This window comes from Scyliorhinus torazame, chromosome 1 (assembly GCF_047496885.1).
Source record: "Scyliorhinus torazame isolate Kashiwa2021f chromosome 1, sScyTor2.1, whole genome shotgun sequence".
Classification (NCBI taxonomy): Eukaryota; Metazoa; Chordata; class Chondrichthyes; order Carcharhiniformes; family Scyliorhinidae; genus Scyliorhinus; species Scyliorhinus torazame.
In genome coordinates, this window is record NC_092707.1 from 93,372,521 (window position 1) to 93,386,680 (window position 14,160).

A 14,160-nucleotide genomic window follows, 5' to 3' on the forward strand; every position below is an offset into this window, starting at 1 on the left:
AGGTGGAACAAAATGGACAGTCTTGATCACTTCCAATGACTCCTTGGAACACATTATTAACGTATTGGGTGGTGATACAGTCAGCCAGCTGTCTCATGAGAAGAATAGCCACTTGGGTGAGGTAGCAAAGTAAACACACCAGGATGGGAGAAAATTACAGGACAAGGAAGAATTATTCTGTTCTCGCTTGAATTTCAAAGTTCAATTGCCTTTGTTCGTTTTCTTTTTACAAGCAAAATTGATAACTAAGCAAGCTTGAACTACACCCAATACTATTTTGTCACCACTGGAAAAGTTATTGTAGTGATATGCAGTGAGTGGATTGAGAGTAGGATGATACTAACGTAACCAGTTAGTGCTCTGTAGATGTCATTGATAAAAATAAAACTTCCCACAGAACTTTGGCTGATGAACAGAATATTTACTAGGTTATGACATGGATTTCTCTTGAAGGATTTAGTGCACAAGCTGATTTCAACTATGCCATCCTTCTCAAAGTGCACTTCACAGAGAAGAATGACAATTCCCCTGGTAACAGAAGTATGCAAAGTCGTAGACTGGATTTCTGCAGAAAATCATGACACATGCCTGAGGGCTTTATTAGTGAAAAAACTAGTGGAATGACAGATGTGACAAAAATAATCAAATTATTCTTTAAAGTAAAATCACAAAAAAGAAATGCCTTCTTCCCACCCTTTTGAATAAATAAAACCTAGTCTTCTGCAACACCGCATTAGGCATTTTAGCTTACACAGGAAAATGATTTTAAAGTCCATTTGACCAGCAGTTATGCAAATTATAGAAAATAATTTAATAATTGCACCAAATAAATCAACATTATAAACAATTAAAGAGAATTAGTCCATTAAAAAATAGTTTTAATATTTTGATAATGGCCATTTTTCTTCCTTTGATCTATTAGAACAGAAATCGAGAAAAGGAGAATTTGTTCTTGTGTTTTATGTTCACGATATTTCAGAAATTCAATGAAATTCCTTAGACATTCCTTAATGCTGAACTGCATTTCACAAAATAGGTAAAAGCTCTAGTTCAGCTAAACCTCTCAGATCCTTCAGCCTCCAATCAGTTTGTACAGGGCAAATCACTTCCTAGTACATTTTCACTAAATCCAAGATACACAATGGCAACTAATCAAAGTTTATTTTTCCACACGTTTTATTCATATGCAAATCTAAGCAACATGTTCTTATCAATGCTCCTCAGGATAGGTAACATTGCAATAAATGAACATGGGTACAAACAATACACGATTGTCAATTATAGCCATTAATTACAACAATTATCATTTTTAAAAAGCATTGCCAATTCTACAATTTGTGATTGAATGTTTATTTTGTATAGACTAGCAATAGGAAATCAGAGGATTCAGTTAACAAAGATAGAAATATTGTCCCATGAAAACACAATTCTACAATTAAGAGGATGTGTGTGCCCCATTAAGATTGCACAGTTCAATTGATATGCAAATTGGTTCATTTAATTATTAATTAAATCACAATTCTGCTTGGGTTTGTGGGATAGTCAGAAACTGCAACACAGATCCTAGTCCATGCTGGTGTTTATCTCCATATGTGCAGTTTGGCTAATCACACGTGCATGTCCTGTTTTCCATATCCCAGTTTTCCCAAACCACCAATCTAACCTACTCTTAAATGTTGACATAATTTCTGCCTTGAACAAGTGCCTGTGGATGCTGTGCCTTTTGTTGCTCGTTTTAGCCTTAGTTTACTTATTCGGTCACCTTTGCTCATGAGTCGCCAGGTATCTTTCTGATACCGCCACGTGGTTCAAGTCCAAGTAATGATTAATAATGCAACACACCGCTTAGTAAGAGTTAAATCAACACTCATTTATTATTTACAGCAATTATTACTTTTCCAATAATTCTACTTCTAAACTACTACTTACCACTAACAGGCCAATACTTAACTTTGGAAATGGCCCACCAGGTCAGGGAAACGAATGGTCTTTCGAATGGGTTCTGAGACTGCAGGATTCAAAAGCTGGTACAGGTCGATAGTCAGGAGTGTCTATCTGGTAGCGATCGTAAAACTTACGGTCTTCTTGCAGCAAGGGTCTCGAAGGGTGCGGAGAGGAGAAGAAGGGTCAAGTTGAACTTGGCCCCTATTCTTATAGACCCCAGGGGCTTCCCGCCTCTCGGGGGGAACCTTGTACCTGGTTCCAAGTGATTGGACTTGGTCCCAATCACTTGGTTCGATATGCTCCAATACTGGAGCGATTCCTTGATCGAGGGGTGGTCGTTTACCTTTCTTTGTGTCAGCTCCTGCTGGCGCCGAAACGTCTGGGTCGGCTTTATGTTGTTAATTTGTAGCAATTGTTCCCGGGAATGGCTGCTTAATATGCAGATGACTGGGTTGTTGTGATGTTGATGGCTGCAGGTATCGGTCTGGACTGACTTCCCCAGAGGCAAATACACTGTTTTACCTGCAGCTGTCCGTTTGAGTCCTGTTGGCTGATTTTCCCATCAGCCTCTTCCGTTCACCATTTTAAATCGGGGTTTGACCATTCTAATCGGGAGTCAGCCATTTTACATGGCTACACTTTAATTCAGGGTTTTTTGTAAAAATATCATTCACAGGATGTCGTTATCACTGGCAAATCAGGCAATAGTTACAGAATGTCCTCAGGACGACGACGTTTGGCCAGTCACATTCAGGCCAGCTCTCTGGAACAACAGCTCAGCTAGTCATACTCTCCCCGCCATTCCCCCATCCCTGAAAATTGTCTCCCTAGGTGCTTATTCAATTCCTTTTTGAAAGTCATGATGGAATCTGCTTCTACTACGCCAAGGTAATGGAGTCCTGATCCTAATCTCTGGCTGTTTCTCTTTATGTTGCCATTCCTTATTTTATCAAAGTCAGCATCCCAAATTGTGCTTCAGAAGGTGGTGATTAGCTGCGTTCGTGACAATTGATTAACTTGCTAAGCCATTTCAGAGGGCAGCTAAGAGTCAATCACATTGCTGTAGCTGTAAAGATATATACAGGCCAGATCATGTAAGGATGGCAGATATATTCTCTAAAGGACAGGGGTGTATCAGTCTTTTTATGATAATTTTGTAATTTTACGGTTACACCATTACCGATATAAGTTCTTTATTTTAGATTTATCTCATTAACTGAATTTAAATTCTTCAACTCCTATGGTGAGATTGAATTCATGTCACTGAATTCATCAGCCATAGAGGTCTACCACACAGAAAGGGCCTTTCAGCCCAACGCCAGTCAAAAACAACCACCTAAGCATTCTTGGCATCATGAGTTGACATCTAGACTTCCAGTGGCGGCTATGAAGGAGTAAACCGCACATTTGGTGGCTCCCGCTCGGGTCGGACTTTTGGACCTTTCCCCCCGATTTTCTACCGGACTTGAACCGTAAAACTGAAGACAGAGGCAACTGTATACTGAATTCTCACATTGGTGCATGGAGAGAAGGACTAGAAGTGCTCGTAAAGGCAGAAACAGAAAGACAGAGAAGGCTTGGGCTGAAGCTGCAGCGGGAGACAGCGTGGCAGAGAACTGGACCTCTGGTTTGTCAACCCAGCGGTCAACGGTGCAGCTGATGCAAGTTATTCAGGAAGGCTTTGCTAGGCAGAAACGGACTGCTTGGACCTGATAAAAGAGTTGATTGAGTGGCTGGAGATTAGATTGGATGCCCAAGATCGGGCGATCCAGAAGGTGGAGAAGGCGCTGGCTGAGCAGGAGGAACATCAAAATGCGGTGGAGTTGGAGGTGGGGATGCTGAGAGACCAGCAGAAGCAACTCCTGGAGAAGGTGGAGGACCTAGAGAATAGGTCCCGCCGGCAGAACTTGAGAATCGTTGGGCTCCCGGAAGGGTCCGAAGGAGCAGACGCTGGGGCATACATCGCAGATATGTTTGAGAAGCTGTTGGGGGATGGGGCATTCTCCCGACCCTTGGAGGTGGTCAGGGCTCACAAAGCACTCGCGAGGAAGCCGCGAACGGGAGACCCCTCCCCCCATGATGGTGAGATTCCACAGTAACTTGGATAAGGAGTGCATTCTACAGTGGGCCAAGCAGACACGGATCTGTAAGTGGGACAATAGTGTCCTGCGGGGTCTATCAAGACCAGAGTGTGGAGGTGGCCAGGAGAAGAGCAGGCGTCAACCAGATTAGGTCGATCCTTTTTAAGAAAAAAGTGAAGTTCGGACTGTTGTATCCGGCCCATCTCTGGGTCACGTACGAGGAACAGCACTTTTATTTTGAGTCGCCTGAGGACGCGCTGGACTTCGTGAAAAGGACTGGTGGTGGACTGAGAACTTTTGAACTTTGCTGCAATGTCATGGTTTTTTTTCTTTTTGTTTCTCTGTTCTTCAAAAAAAAAAGTTTCTCATTTTGTGGAAGCTGTTTGTAATGTCTTCTGTATTGATTTGGGACCAGTGGCAGAGCAGAGTGAGTTAAGGTTTTCATCTGCACTGTTGGGGGATGGAGGTGTGCTTGTTTAGATTTTGGTGTTTTTCTGTCGGGCAATTGTGTGGGGATTGTTTGATGTTGCAGTACGTTTGTATGAGCGGTTGGGGGGGGGGGGGGGACAATAGGTGGGAGACTATCCTATCCGGCGACAGGGATGGGGGCCACCAAGCTAGCTGGGCGGGCTAGCTCATGGAAGCGCAGTGGGGTGTGTGCATATGTTTGGTTTATCAAAAGGGTTGGGTTACAGAGTGTTGTTACTAGGGGTGGAGGGGGGGGGGGAATGTTCTGCTGATGAGGGAGGGACTTGAGCCAAGGGAGAGAGAGGAGGTTGGGGGCGGAGGCTGCCTGGGGGCGGGCCGATGGAGATGCGGAACATGGGCTGGAGGCGGGCCCAAAAAAGGGGATGGCTGATCGGCGTAGTGGGGGGGGAATGATCCCCCCAACTAGGCTGATCACCTGGAATGTTTGAGGGTTAAATGGGCCGGTCAAGAGGGCACGTGTGTTTCGCACCTTAGGGGACTGAAGGCGGACGTGGTAATGTTGCAGGAGACGCACCTTAGAATAACTGGCCAGATTAGATTGAGGAAAGGCTGGGTCAGTCAGGTCTTTCACTCGGGACTGGACTCAAAGACTAGAGGGGTCGCGATCCTGATCAATAAGATGGTGGTGTTTGAGGCAGGTAGAATAGTCTTGGATGTGGGAGGTCAGTACATTCTGGTCAGTGGGAAACTGGAGGGGGTGCAGGTGGTGTTAGTAAATGTGTATGCACTAAATTGGGGTGATGTGGAGTTTATAAAGAGGATGCTGGGGAAGATACCGGACCTGGACTCGCACAGGTTGGTCATGGGAGGGGACTTTAACACAGTTATCGACCCTGGTTTAGAGCGGTCAAGCTCGAAAATGGGCAGGGTGCCAGCAATGGCAAAGGAACATAAAAGGGTTCATGGAGCAGATGGGGGGGTGGATCCATGGAGATTTGGGCAGCCGAGGGTGAAGGAGTTCTCCTTCTACTCACACATGCAAAGTGTACTCCCGGGTCGATTGCTTCATTTTGAGCAGGGCCTTGCTGGCTGGGGTGGTGGACACGGGGTACTCAGCGATCACAATCTCAGACCATGCTCCGCACTGGGTTGACCTGCAGGTTAGTAAAGACAGTAACCAGTGCCCGCACTGGAAGTTAGATGTGGGACTTTTCGCTGACGAAGGGGTGTGCGAGCGGCTGAGGAAATGTATTCCGAACTACCTGCAGGTCAACGACATGGGGGAAATTTCAGCAGCGATGGTCTGGGAAGCACTGAAGGCGGTGGTTGGAGGGGAGCTGATCGCAATACGGGCCCATAGGGAGAAGGTGGACAGGGCAGAGACGGATCGACTGGTTAAGGAGATATTACAGATCGATAGAAGGTATGCGGAGACCCCAGAGGCAGGGCTTTTAAGGGAACGGCGGAGGCTACAGGCGGAGTTCGACTTGTTAACCATAGGGAGGGGGGTGGAGCAGCTGGGAAAGTAGAGGCGGGCGAACTATGAGTATGGAGAGAAGACCAGCAGAATGCTTACACAGCAGCTTAGAAAGAGGGAGGCAGCCAGGGAGATAGGGAAAAGTAAATGACGGAGATGGGAACCTGGTTGGAGGTTCAGCAGGGGTGAATAAGGCGTTTAGGGATTTCTACAGTCGGCTGTATAGGTCGGAACACCCTACAGGGCCGGAGGGGATGAGGCACTTCCTGGGGGGGTTGAATTTCCCAAAGGTGGACGGGGAGCTGGTAGAAGGGCTTGGGGCCCCGATCGGGTTGGAAGAGATAGTGGAAGGTCTGAAGGCCATGCAGGCGGGTAAAACCCCGGGGCCAGACGGGTACCCAGTGGAGTTTTATAAAATGTTCTCAGGGATATTGGGGCCGGTGTTGATAAGGATGTTCAAGGAGGCCGGTGTTGATGAGGATGTTCAATGAGGCAAGGGAAAGAGGGGTGCCACCACCGACGATGTCACAGGCCACGATTTCACTGATTCTGAAACGGGACAAAAACCCGGAGCTGCGTGGGTCCAACAGGCCGATATCCCTGTTGAATGTGGATGCCAAACTGCTGGCCAAAATTTATTCCTCCAGGATTGGGGATTGTGTTCTGGACGTTATTGGGGAGGACCAGACGGGGTTTGTTAAGGGTAGACAGTTGGTGGCCAATGTAAGGTTGTTAAATGTGATCATGATGCCCCCGGAAGGTAGGGAGGTGGAGGTAGTGATCGCAATGGATGCAGAAAAGGCTTTTGATCGGGTAGAATGGGATTATCTGTGGGAGGTACTGGGACGGTTCAGATTTGGGCGGGGCTTTATTGACTGGGTCAGGTTGCTGTATCAGGCTCCTGTGGCAAGTGTACGGACGACTAGGACAACATCGGACTATTTTAGACTGCACCGGGGGACGAGACAGCGATGCCCCCTCTCCCACTGTTGTTCGCGCTAGCTAAAGAGCCGTTGGCAATTGCTCTGAGAGCTTCAAGGGGCTGGTCCGGGGGGGGGGGGGGGCTCACTCTATGCAGACGGCCTGCTTCTGATGTATCGGACCCATTAGAGGGGTGGAAGAAATAGTGAGGATTCTAGGTGAATTTGGCCGGTTTTCGGGGTATAAGCAAAATATGGGGAAAGTGAGATGTTTGCGATCCAGGCGAGGGACAGGAGAGGCGATTGGGGGAGCTGCCGTTTAGATTAGTAGGGGGAAGCTTTAGGTACCTAGGCATTCAAGTGGCACGGGAATGGGACCCGCTGCATAAATTAAATCTGGCCCGGCTAGTAGACCAAATGAAGGATGATTTTCGGAGGTGGGACGCGCTCCCGTTGTCATTAGCTGGGAGGGTGCGGACGGTGAAGATGACGGTCCTCCCGAGATTTGTGTTTCAATGTCTCCCCATCTTTATTCTGCGGTCCTTTTTTAAATGGGTCAACAAAGTGATCTCTGGCTTTGTTTGGGCGGGCAAGGCCCCGCGGGTAAGGAAGGTAATGCTTGAGCGGAGTCGGGGAGAGGGCGGGCTGGCGCTGCGAAATTTTAGTAACTATTACTGGGCGGCAAATATAGCCATGATCAGGAAGTGGGTGGTGGGGGAAGAGGTCGGCATGGGAGTATATGGAGGCGGCTTCATGCAAGGGCACCAGTTTGGGGGCGTTGGTAACTGCGCCTCTGCCGTTCCCACCGACACGGTACTCCACCAGCCCCGAGATGGTGGCAGCCCTGAGAGTCTGGGGACAATGGAGGAGACACGTGGGAGCATCGGTCTGGTCCCCAATCTGTAATAATCACCGGTTTGCCCCGGGAAGTATGGATGGGGGGTTCTGGATATGGCGGAGAGCAGGGATTGAGAGGGTGGGGGATATGTTTATAGAAGGGAGCATTCAGAGTATGAGGGCGCTGGAGGAGAAGTTTGGGTAGGTGAGGGGAAACAAACTCAGGTATCTGCAGGTGCGGGACTTCCTCAGTAAACAGGTGTCAACCTTCCCGCTCCTACCGCTAAGGGGGATTCAGAACAGGGTAGTTTCCAGACGGTGGGTAGGAGAAGGGAGCGTCTCGGACATTTACAAGGAACTTATGGGGTCAGAGGAGACGCAGACCGAGGAGCTGAAGCGCACGTGGGAGGAGGAGCTGGGAGGAGAGATAGAGGATGGTCTATGGGCGGATGCGTTGAGTAGAGTCAACACGTCCGCAACATGTGGCAGGCTCAGCCTGATACAATTTAAGGTCGTTCACTGGGCTCACATGACAGTGGCCCGGATGAGCAGATTCTTTGGGGTGGAAGACAAGTGTGCAAAATGTGCGGGAAGACCAGCAAACCATGTCCACATGTTCTAGGCATGTCCGAAGCTTAGGGGATTCTGGCAGGGGTTTGCAGATGTCATGTCCACGGTGTTAAAAGCTAGGGTGGCGGAGAGTCCAGAGGTGGCGATTTTCGGGGTGTCAGAAGACCCGGGAATCCAGGAGGAGAAAGAGGCAGACGTTCTGCCGGAGACGGATACTATTTTTGGAGGGACTCAAAGCCCCCAAAGTCAGAGACCTGGCTATCGGACATGGCTAGCTTTCTCTGTTTGGAGACATTCAAGTTCGCCTTGAGAGGGTCACTGTTAGGGTTCGCCCGGAGGTGGCAACCGTTCGTCGGCTTCTTCGCGGAAAATTCATCGTCAGCGGAAAGGGGGGGTTAGTTTAGCTGAGAGTAGGGAGTTAATAAAAGTGGGACCTGTAAGGGAGGGAGACGGCTTTTTCACTATGTTTATAGTTTCATGTACATTGTTTATTGTGTTATAATACCAAAAAATACCTCAATAAAATGTTTATTAAAAAAAAAAGTGGACATCTAAATACTTCTTAAATGTTATGAGGGTCTCTACCTCCACCACCCTTTCAGGCAGTGAGTTCCATACTCCCACCATCTCAGGGTGAAAAGGTTTTTCCTCACATCCCCTCAAAACCTTCTTTCCCTTACTTTAAATCTATGGCCCCTGGTCATTGATCCCTCCACCAAGGGGAAAAGTTTCTTCCCGTCTACTTTATCCAGGCCCCTCATAATTTTCTACATCTCAATCATGTCCCACCTCTGTCTCCTCTGCTCCAAGGAAAACCCAAGTCTATCGAATCTCTCTTCATAGCTGAAACTCTCCAGCCATTCAACATTCTGTTAAGTCTCCTCTGCGCCTTTTCCAGTGCTATCACATCCTTCCTATAATGTGAATTTCCTGCAAGGACGCCGGTCCCATTTTGGTTTGGTTGATTTGCTAGTACAGTGACATAACCACAATACACTTTACACTGCAATGTGTCCTGTTATATTTAGAAATAAGTTACATTTAAAACAAAGAAACATAAATGTGCATCAACAGTGCATAAAATCTCAACTGTGAATGGCAAGAAATGCATGCTTTGTAAAAGTTCTGTTACACTGCTAAATCTCCTGTGCTGCTACTCAAGGTCATTCTAACCACCTCCTCATGATAAATGGCATTGCCATCACTGAATCCCACATCCCGACAAGAAGCTCGACCAGACCAGTGACAGAAATACCATGGTTACTAGAAGAGATCAGACCTAGGGCAGCACGGTGGCACAGTGGTTAGCACTGCTGCCTCACGGCACAGAAGTCCTAGGTTCGATCCCGGCCCTGGGTCACTGTCCGTGTGGAGTTTGCACACTCTCCCCGTGTTATCATGGGTTTCACCCCCACAACCCAAAGATGTGCAGGGTAGGTGGATTGGCCACACTAAATTGTCCTTAATTGGAAAAATTGAGGATAAAGAACAGATCAGACCTTGGGTATTGTCACAAGTAGCTATTCCAGACTCCGCAAGGTACAAGTCAGGAGTGCGATGGAATACTCTTTAATTGCCTGGATAAGTGTCGCTGCACCAAATTCCAGAAAGCACTAATTTAAAGGGAAAAAACATGAAAACAACATATTTTTCTCTTGAAGTTAACGTTTTCCTCTTTAAGATTACAAAGCCTAATTGATATTTAAGCGAACATGAGGCGTGTTCATACATAGATAAGAGGCTGTAGACCTGGCTCCAGAACATACTATTTATTGGTGGAAGGTTTGTCTGTGCAGTTCAAAAGATTACCATTGCAAGTTTGATTAGAGACAAACCTTGTCTAAAACACATGTAAAGATTATACAACAGCATTTTGTTGTTTATTTTCTTGATAACCTGCCATATTTCTCATTTAAAACATTGTTCTCTCTCTTTTCCTCCCTGACTGGCAATTTGCTCCCAAGGATTGCACAATCTCACTTCATAAATGGTTTCATCAGGTATACATCAGATACTCTGAACAACCTATCCTCCAATCTTTTCCACCCTTCCACTGGATGCACAAGTAGCATTTTTCTTTGTGACTATCCCTCAGCACTGCAATTTTAACTCATTTAAGTGAAACCTCCAAGATCAGACTTCCTTTGTTAATGAGATGTGGTGAGATATAACAAAATAGTAGTTGTCAAAACTTAGCAGCTGTTTAGACATACGTAGAAAAATAAATTCAAACTGCGATTAGACAAGACAAAATTTCCCTCATCCTTAAAGTAAGTTCAGAGAAACTGCTCTACCAGCGAGAAACCTCTTGTCATTTGATGGTTTAAAATTCTCTGGTGACTGGATGATTGTTTACATATCCACTACCGAGCCAACTAACTGCTTCTGAGGACTAAGTGGAAGTTATTTCCTCAGCTTCGCTTTGGCTAACCTCCCAAAGATCATTGAGGAACTATCAACACAACTTCCTTTAATAAATCAATGAGCAACTATGTGGGTAGAGTCTACAAACAAGGAACCATATTACAAATCATTATACAGACTCATGTTACATTGTAGCCCATACATCTCACTCACTCAGTATCAACACATCTTAATGACTACTTCTGGCAACTGACCCTTGGTGGTGAGCAAAACCCTTATAAATGGAGACATCCTTCATTACTGTTCACTTGTCAGCTGAGATTGAGGTCTTGGTACATGCTTTGCACAACAAATAATGTTCATTTCACAGGCATTGTTAAGAAGCTTCTTCTGCTTCTGGCCATCATTAAATAGCCTATTTCATACGAACAAATAAGCAGAAAAATCTGTAAGTAGTTTTGTCCTTTCTACTCACCTGGCATCTATTATATGGTCAGACAGTAGCCAGTGACCAACACAGTCCTGCTCTTGTGGCTGATGGAGGCTTTGAGAGAAATGCAGGTTAAATATGATGAAATGATAAAAGAGTCATTTGGCTCAGTGCTGTACAATTTATTTTTGACTACTTGATACAAAAACAAATGTAGTGTATGAAGATAAAAGCATTTTATGAGTATGTTTGAAATTACTAACAAAAGCTCCTAAAGGCAGGTTGTCATCAAGCCAAACAAAACCAATCCCATTCCCCTTACCAAAAGAAAGTAGTGTAACTGTCAATTATAAGGCAATTGATGAACATAACAATGTCTGGATATGAAAACAGTATGACAAACACTGAAATAAGCATCTCGGGTTTTCCCTCCCTGGCACAAATGGAATGCAGCTCATTCTGTAGTACACTCCACTCATACATAATGAACACAGCAGCCACATTAATGCAAAAGCTTGTCTGTACTCAGATGGTCAGTTCTCTGTAAGTGGACAACTCCTGAGACAAGGTTGCCCCATAGTCAACAGTTCCTTGAAGGACAAACCAGTCATTTAGTGTTTTTGAAGCATCTTAACTTTCTAAACCAAGATGCATAATATCTGGCTTGGGAGGCTTCCACCTATAGACACTCACTAGACTGCTGAATAGACCTTGAATGTTAAAGTCAGCCATTTAAAAGAACTGCACTTGATAGGTATTATGCCGTACCCCCAAAAAAATTGCATTAAAGGAAGATGCACAGTGCAGGAGGTGTAAATCAAGTAAATTACTGTTATATTATTGTTACACTCTGCAGTTTTATCATGCAAGCTGAACAGTCTAGTTAGTTGAAGGCTATGAATTGATAAGGCTGCATCATGGAGGAGCTTTACAACACCAATAAACTTGCTTTAACTGTTCCAATAGAAATTAAAGTGGTGCTGGAAATACAGATGGAAAATTTGAATTTAGTTTAGTTCAAAAATTCTGAAATGTTTGGCAGTTCCATTTATGCATTATCCTTTATATCACAGATCTTTGTACAAGCAATGAAGCTTCAGACTCAGTGTACTCAAATGCTTCATTTAAAGCAGATTTCACTAATCTTACAATATTATGATTCCAACACCATCAACAAGCAAAGTAACAGAATTGCATTTTTTATGGAAAAAAAATCTGCGCCGTGTGATCCTCTTAAAAATTGGTAAAGAAATTCTGTACCAATTATAATAAAGCCAATCAGTAGCCTGGCTTAGAATATGTTCATAAAGAAGAGATTTACATTTAAGTAATACCTAGAACACTCAAATCTTTCAATGTGCTTCCCAGTTAATTAATTTGTTTGAAGTGCATGTACCTGTTGTAAACAAACACGGTAGCCACTTTACACATTGCAAGGTGCTACAAACAGGATTGAGGTAAATAAACAGGTCATTTGTTATTGCTAGTATTAATTGAGGGAAAACCATTGGCCAGGATGCTGTCATAACAATTTGTTGGAAAGGGCAACGATTGTTCAACTCAGCCACCAAAGTTCAATAGCATCTTCAACAATGTGGTTCCCTTGGTGTGTTGGTGCGCCAACCTTAGATTGCAGGTTTAAGTCTTAGAATGCTGTGACTTGAATCCACAACCACCTGACATCTATGCACGATTGCAATCAACTGAACTAAAAACACCAAGCACCTTTCATTTAACAAACCTAGGGCAAAAACGGGCTTTAAGATATCAAAAATATGAAAGTAAATTACCAAAAAATGCACACCTAATGTATGTACAGTACAGCTGAATTTCTAGATGTTGGAGTACACTATGAATTTAAAGGAATCTGTGGCATGTCTGAATCTTGATTTCAAGAAGCACTGAATTATGAGGTTTAACTGCAGAGTTTCACATCGCAGAATTTTGCAAAAGCACATTTGCTGGCACTAAATCTTTGAGGTATATAACCTGATGTAAAATAATTTGAAAATAGTCTGAGTCTGCCACAAATCATGAGTAAGCATTTCAGATGCATCTGTTGCAGATTGGCAAGCAAATGGGTAACTGTTAGTTTACTTTGGCTATTCATCAAAGTTTAAAAAATAATGACGGGGAAGGGAATTACCGCCATTAACTGGTGTTCACTTATCAGTGAACTTGTCAGCAGGGATACTACTTGTGACACAAAGCAACTGTGCCAATTAGCTGGATCGTGGTGTTTAATTCAGTTGGCATTTTGGGTCTTTGTCAGCAGTATATTTTTGCTTTATTGGCAAATTAAAGTGAAGGTTGGTGCAATGCCTACGTTTCTGCTGCATTTAACCCAATTCATTTCAGGGATTCCATTGGGTAGCGCTCTTGGCTGTACTTCCACCTCATTGATGAGCATTTTTGTGATGTTGAGAAAGGTTCTGTGAAACCCACCAAAATCTGCCACTTGGGGAAAGGGATTAGATGGCTGTGAAAGCTTGACATGTGCAGCAACAATACATGAAGGTTTACACGCTATATAAAAACCGTAAAAAGGTTCCCACTGTAATCAAGTAGCAGTACAAATAGGCAATGTAGAAAATATATCTGTGATTACAATAGAATGTTAAAGAAATCCCATGCAAGGTTTGTGAAGATCGTTTCCTCTTCTGTTTTGCCATTAACTCATACAGTCAGCATGGATTCCAAGAGACATCAAGAATGATTGCAAACAAGATATTTGCATTACACTCTATCCCTACAAAGAAAAATACAATAGCATTACGAACTTACCATACTACATTTGCGTAAGTCATGCATACAATTTAATCCAGTAACCCTACCACTGCATGAAAATTAATACATTTGTTTCTAAGTAATTTTTCATTTCCTGAACTATTACAAGTGCTGGAAAGCTCATTATGATTCCACGAGATTTAATATTATGTTGAAATGTTAACGAACAATTAATGAACAATGTGAAGACTTACGGTTGTGGCTATGCGGAGCTAAGCCACACGATTCGGCAGCTCCCGCTACCACAGACTTTCGGGCTCGTTAGAGGAGCCCCAACGGAACTTTTTTTTGACGCAACCCGTGGGGAAGGGAAGAGAGAGG

At 44.4% G+C, this 14,160-nt stretch overlaps 1 protein-coding gene across 3 annotated transcripts in view; it reads right to left on the reverse strand.

Annotated features, from left to right (window-relative positions):
• Positions 1-11,219: 11,219 nt before the first annotated feature.
• Positions 11,220-14,160, reverse strand: part of LOC140410176 (septin-2) — a 260,093-nt gene continuing 257,152 nt past the window's right edge. For all 3 annotated transcript variants that reach the window (XM_072498165.1, XM_072498163.1, XM_072498164.1), the window contains exon 13: positions 11,220-13,801. The gene's annotated coding sequence lies outside the window, so the exon portion shown is untranslated. The remainder of the gene's footprint in view (positions 13,802-14,160) is intronic.